This window comes from Rutidosis leptorrhynchoides, chromosome 9, assembly GCF_046630445.1.
Source record: "Rutidosis leptorrhynchoides isolate AG116_Rl617_1_P2 chromosome 9, CSIRO_AGI_Rlap_v1, whole genome shotgun sequence".
NCBI lineage: Eukaryota > Viridiplantae > Streptophyta > Magnoliopsida > Asterales > Asteraceae > Rutidosis > Rutidosis leptorrhynchoides.
This window is the reverse complement of record NC_092341.1, coordinates 356,561,744-356,568,505: the sequence shown is the minus strand read 5'-3', so window position 1 is coordinate 356,568,505 and position 6,762 is coordinate 356,561,744. Positions and strand designations below refer to the sequence as shown.

The 6,762-nt window shown below is 31.9% G+C and overlaps 1 long non-coding RNA gene across 1 annotated transcript; it reads right to left on the bottom strand.

Annotated features, from left to right (window-relative positions):
• Positions 1-5,200: 5,200 nt before the first annotated feature.
• Positions 5,201-6,274, bottom strand: LOC139867652 (uncharacterized). The gene is made up of 3 exons (XR_011765905.1): positions 6,125-6,274; positions 5,967-6,043; positions 5,201-5,516 (listed from the first exon to the last, which is right to left on the bottom strand). It is a non-coding gene; the product is annotated as an uncharacterized lncRNA (long non-coding RNA).
• Positions 6,275-6,762: the final 488 nt, after the last annotated feature.

Below are 6,762 nucleotides of genomic sequence, written 5' to 3'. Positions count from 1 at the left end.
TTTCGCTGTTGGTCTTCATTTATTCATTCACAATGGACTTTTTACAAATGTACATGAATTACAATACATACGTATAACAATTACATACAAATGGAACAACATTGGATCGAAATAACGACAATAAACATGTATAATTTTGGCGTTATCAGCAAACAACATGATATCCTAGTGTAACCTGAGTATTTTTAAATTTCCTATCCAATGGTATTAATTTCACAACCCAATTCGTGGTCTATCAAACCCATAATTTCTGATCAATCACAAAAACACAACGTTAATTTCAATTGGCCATAACTTGATCATCCGGAAACGAAATCAAGCGAATCCAAAGCCTAAAATCAATAGTTTTTCGCAAGGAATCTAATTATCACATAATATCATGCATTTGAAAAATCAAAATTTACTGTACATGTAATAAACAATTCGGTTTTCATGCTAATCAACACAACCGGACAAATTAACGCATCAAACAATAATCACACATCAAGACTTGAGCAATAGACAACCTAATCCATGAAACTTTAATAAAAATCAGATTTTAAAGATTATGGTTTAGCTATTTATACCTTTGATCACAAAATTAACGACACACACGCGTAGAGGACAACGAGAATTGCAAGTTTGATGTTCAAGGCTTGGCCAAAAATTGAAGTTTGATGTGTGTGGGTGTGAGTATGGCGACGACAGCAGGAGGGAGAGGAGGGATCGAATGGTGCAGTTTAATTGTGAGGGTATTACTAATTTTAGGTTTAATACTTGTATTTATACTAACCCTAGCTCACTAATTTAGCACTTAGGTCCCTCAAGTTGCAAAATTAAACATAAAAGGGGGTGGGAGATGGGCAATCGGCCTAATGGCCTATGGGGTAAGTTCCCGGGCTCTCGTTTTACAAAAGCGTGTAATCGTGGTCCGTTTCAAGTGCCGTTTAGTCGTACCGAAGGCCCAGAACGCTAAACCGATCGTTAAAACGCAACCAAACGTTAATTTATTAACAACCCAATGAATTAAATACTTTTGAAAAGTTAATAATTATTAAAATAAACCCGAGCGTTTCGTTGTTCAAAAAGCAGTTATCAAAACCGTATCGTTTTTATCGTATTTCTTTATCTGAAATATTTATTCGAATTAATATCAACCCATATTAATTATTGTAACCCTCCAAGGATCAAATATGTATTTATTACACATAAACACATAAAAGTCAAGTAATCGCCGTTAAATAACTAACAGAAAGTTAACGGAAGTGACGGAAAAAGCAGGGTAGTTACATCATTGCAGGCGAACCTCCGTGGCCATGAGTGGATAACTGTGGGTGCCTGGAATCGAACCCATGACCTCCACTATGGAAGGCCAGGGTCATAACTGTGATGACCCGGAAATTTCTGATCAAATTTAAACTTAATCTTTGTATGATTAACATTTCCGACACGATAAGCAAAGTCTGTAAAACTGAATCTCAAAATTTTTGAACTATTCAAATACCTTTCGGTTATTCTCAACGATTCGCGAACCATTATATGTAAATAGATACATATATATACTATAACTTGAAAATGTAACAAAGTTTTAATTGCATGATACCGTACATTAAACTTATTGGTTTATATATCTATTTGAATATATATGATTTCAAGTTATTTAGTAAACGATAATAACATTCGATTATTGATTCGATTGATATTTAGATAAGTTAACTAAAACGTTTAAGATGAACCAGTAAAACACTAATTTGCTACAGTGTTTTCAAATTGCCACATTACTCAAAATGCTACAGTGTTTTCGAAAATCACTATTTGCTACAGTGAAATTGACTTTGCTACAGTGAATTGCTACAGTGAAATTGCTACAGTGAAATTGACTTTGCTACAGTAAAACACTATTTTAAAATGTATTTTAACAAATAGCGAGACAATGATTTATAGAAGTAAATGACCAAAACACTCAAATGTATAAGTTATAATTTGAGTGATATAATTTAGGGATAATTTAAGTTATATTGTGACAAAGGTACGAGTCACAAAACGAAAAGTATTAGTTTTCTAAGCGTACAAAAATGCGTTCGAGAAACCGGAACCGGGACATAAGTCGAGTGATGACGTACGACTTATCGGAACGAAAATTACAAATCAACTATGCACGTGAATTTAATATAATATATAATTAATTATATAAATTATATATATTATATTAATATTTAATTATGTCGACGAACTACAAAACAAATCAAATGTGAGCTGTCATTTAAGCTCATGCGATCGCATGAGCATACCAAAGAAACTCCATGCGATCGCATGGAGGCTGGATCCAGAAAACATCTATAAATCCAGTCGAATTCGTTCCATTTTTTTTCACATATATTACTCCGTATAATATTTATTATTATTATTATTATTATTATTATTATTATTATTATTATTATTATTATTATTATTATTATTAATAAGATTATTATTAATCTTATTATTTTTATTATTAGTGTTATTATTTTTGCGATACAAAAATAATAATGTACATAAAATATTACGACGGAGTGCTGTCCAAGTAATTTTCAAAACGAGTTCCAAGCGAGCTAGAGCTAAGGAAAATATGGGTTATTACCAAGGAGGTTATGGGTAATGTTCGGGGGTATTTTTGTGAAGCAAATCTCGTGTTTATCATCTCCGATGCGTCTACGTGCTTTTCTACAATATTGTATATCAATATTAAACAGTGAGTTTCATTTGCTCCCTTTTACTCTTTACATTTTTGAAACTGAGAATACATGCGCAGTTTTATAAACTGTTTTACTAAATGGATACAAATACTAAAACTGATTTTGTGTGAGTTTCATATAATCCCTTTTACTCAATATATTTTTGGGCTGAGAATACATGCGACTGTTTATAAATACTAAAAATACTAGATTTATATGCGTGAGTTTCATTTGCTTCCTTTTTAATTGCTTTTGCAATCTATATTTTTGGGCTGAGAATACATGCACTTTATTTTAAACGCAATGGACACAAGTACATACTAAATTCTACACCGAGTTTGAACCGAAAATCCCTTAGCTTTGGTAACTAGTAACTGCCGGTTATAAGAACTGGTGGGCGCGAGTAGTAGTATATGGATCCATAGGGCTTGATATCCCCGTCCGAGCTAGAGCACTAGCCTTTTAACGGACGTATGCTATTTGAGAAGCGTACACGTTGGTTTGCGTGTATTATTAAGATGATTATACAAAGGGTACAAATTATATAAACGTTAAAGTTTAGTTACCAGGGTGCTCAATTTCGTAGAATATTTTGATAAACGTTTCTGGATTGAACAACTGAAATCTTGTGATCCACCTTTATATACAGATTATGCGCAACATTAAAACTATGAACTCACCAACCTTTGTGTTGACACTTGTTAGCATGTTTATTCTCAGGTTCCTAGAAGTCTTCCGCTGTTTGCTTATATGTTAGACAAGCTATGTGCATGGAGTCTTACATGGCATATTTATCAAGGAAACGTTGCATTCACCAAATCATCACCATGTATCTTATTTTGACTGCATTGTCAATGAAAGTACTATTGTAAACTATTATTTACGGTGATTGTCTATATGTAGAAATCATCAGATGTCGAAAACCTTTGATTTAAATATTCATTTATGGTGTGCATTTTCAAAAGAATGCAATGTTTACAAAACGTATCATATAGAGGTCAAATACCTCGCAATGAAATCGATGAATGACGTGTTCGTCCATATGGATTTGGAGCGATCGTCACAATAACCATTCAACCACCACACTCATGGTTATATGCATTTTATAGTTCTTAATTTTTATTTGTCAATAATTTATGGGGAGTGATTCATACACCGACAAAAATTCTCTGTACACCACTAAAACATGTTGTATATTTAAAGTACAGTACAATAGTTTAAAGTATATTTAGCGGTGTATGTAGAATTTTAGTGGTGTACGAATCAACACCCTATAATCTATTGTATTTAATCTCGATCGTATTTTGTTGATTTTAGTCTCGCCCTCTATTATTCGATAATTTTGTATATTTTACATTAAAGTTGTGCAATCTAATGGCTTGAAATTACTGTTAATAGTATACCTACATGTAAAGGTAGTTTGTTGTACCCATTAATTGAAATAATTATGTTAAGATGATGAACAAGAAATAAGCGGATAAAGTTGTACGGTGTAACACTTAATATGAAATACTTTTTACTGGATATGTAGCATTGAAATATCTTTTACATAGCATCTAAATATAAAGATTACAAGTATGTTGGAATCTAACAAGTAATATGGAGGTGAAGAAACGTTTGTGGGTAATAACTGCGATGCTTGTCTCAAGGTTAGATATGAAGAAACCTTCAAAAATCTAGCAACTATTGAACCAGCTATTATAAGAGTACTTGCAAATAAGATTGAACAATAAACCCCTAAGACATATTTTAGAATGATGAAAATAAAATGTTCTTATGTGACTACGTTAATTTGTAGTAACAACTTTGCTCTCATAATATTTGTTATATTTGAATGATGTGGTATGATGAACTTATATAAAAAGAGTTTAACTATCACAATATGATCTTTTATTTAAATAGTAGTTCGTGATTATCTAGTGGGACTAAACCATCCACGCGTTCATCTCCTGTAGTTGCATAACCCACCCCCAACTACTGCCTAGGAGGAAACTCGGCCCAATCTAAGGGCATGAGCGTTGAACCCCTCTCCCCATTGCCCCCCGCAACGCAATGTGCGGAAGACACCCTTGGATGAAATTTAAGGGCTAAGGGGCAAACTTGTGTGCAATGTTGCATCCCTTGAGAGTCGAACTCCTAATCTCTCGCTAAGAGAAACAGACTACTACTACATGAACTACAACATAAAATTCACAATATGATCTAGGTGATGATGTAATTATATTATCTTCATTAGATCTTAAGCACAAACCTCGTTAATATTAATAATATACTTTAAGGTGATCACACAAAAGGTCAACGGTCACGAAATACTCTACAAGTCCTCATACGTCAAAGTGAAAATTTTCAACTATATCAAATTATCATTAACTAGTTAAAGACCCGTGAATTCACGGGTTTTTATAAAAAAAAACAATATAAAGATTATAAACAAATTAATGACTATAAAAACACATATTATTATTTTTAAAATATGTACAAACATGAAAAACTGTTAAAGTGTGATACAATATAAAATTATAATATAATAGACATATTGTATGTATTGTCTTTCTATAACAAAATATACAAATATAGCTGCTTACAAAAAGATATGTACTTGACGATCCTATCATGCGAGCATTTAAGTTATACTACTGTAATAACTAATAAAAACACAACCCATTAAGTCAACTATCACTAATCAATAAGCAATAATTCAATATCAATGTCTTTAATAGATTGCTTTCTTCACTGCTCTTTACGCCAAATAAATTAGCTAAATTTAAGGAACCGGCTAATTATCCACCTCCCATTGAATTGTCAAATATCTTGTAGAAGAACCTAAGCGCCCATAAATACCCCATGAAAAACAAACCAAATCAAAACTATCATACTATGAACATACAATTACATCGTATCATATAAATAATATGGAAGTAACTTAACAAATGAAAATAGTTCTACCTTTTAGTTTGAAAGATATGTCATTGTATTGTGCGTTGAGTTCGAACAATTTCAAGAAAGGTTATGGTAGTATCTTAAGCAACAAATTAGTTACAAAACCCGCAATTATGTACATTTATCATGCCACTACCCAAATAGCAATGGCAATTGATGTACTTAATTACGATTTGAATCTAAAAGTTGTTTATCATCTTCTTCGTGCTCATGTCCATCAATGAGTCATTTACTAAACCCAAATTAAAAAAAAAAAAAAAAAAAAAAAAAAAAAAAAAAAACAACTTTTGAAGTGTTTAGTTTCTTTGAAAAAAAAAAATCATTTATGCATACCTTTGTTTCTATTGGCTCATACAATTTCCGATGAATCAACTCCAATGCTGATCATTTGTCCATACCTTTGTGTCTACCTGGCGATAAACCATCCCTTAGAATCATGGGATTTGACCAAGTAAAGGGTAAAAAAGGAAGGGAGATATGAGTTTTTTTACCATGTAGTATATCATGCAAGGAACCCATGTGCAGTATACTTTATATTTTCCGTTGACTAAGTTGGCTACACATCAATTAGCTGAAAATGAAGATAATTTCTTTTAAGTGATAATAAGATAAGATGATAATAAGAAACAGTCAGCATACTACATACCATTATTAGCCATCATGAAAATAACGCATAGATGAAAGCAACCCTTAATTTCGAGTAGCATTCCCACAGTAGATGTGGTGAAAGTGGAAATCACCCTTTTTTATATACCTAAAAAAAGAATAACTGAAAAACACAAAAGAAAGTAATCCTTAATATCAAGTTAAGTCAGAGATGATAATTTGTTCTTCAATCATATACTGTATAAATGTTGATATTCCTATTAATCCATTCAGGTGAAAAATGCCACTTGAGTATTTGTAGTCTGTAGATGTAAGGCTACGAAGCTATCACATATATTAATTATGTTACAAAATTAGATTTATTAATAACACATACACAATAACATTGAAAAAGATTCTTATCAAGAGAAGTAAAACAAACATTCTACGAACCTGTTGGTGGGGTGCATTTTCTACATCGTATGGGTCATTTTAGCTATCTTGTCCATTTTCAAAAATTTCATCATAAAATCTTCGTTAAAGA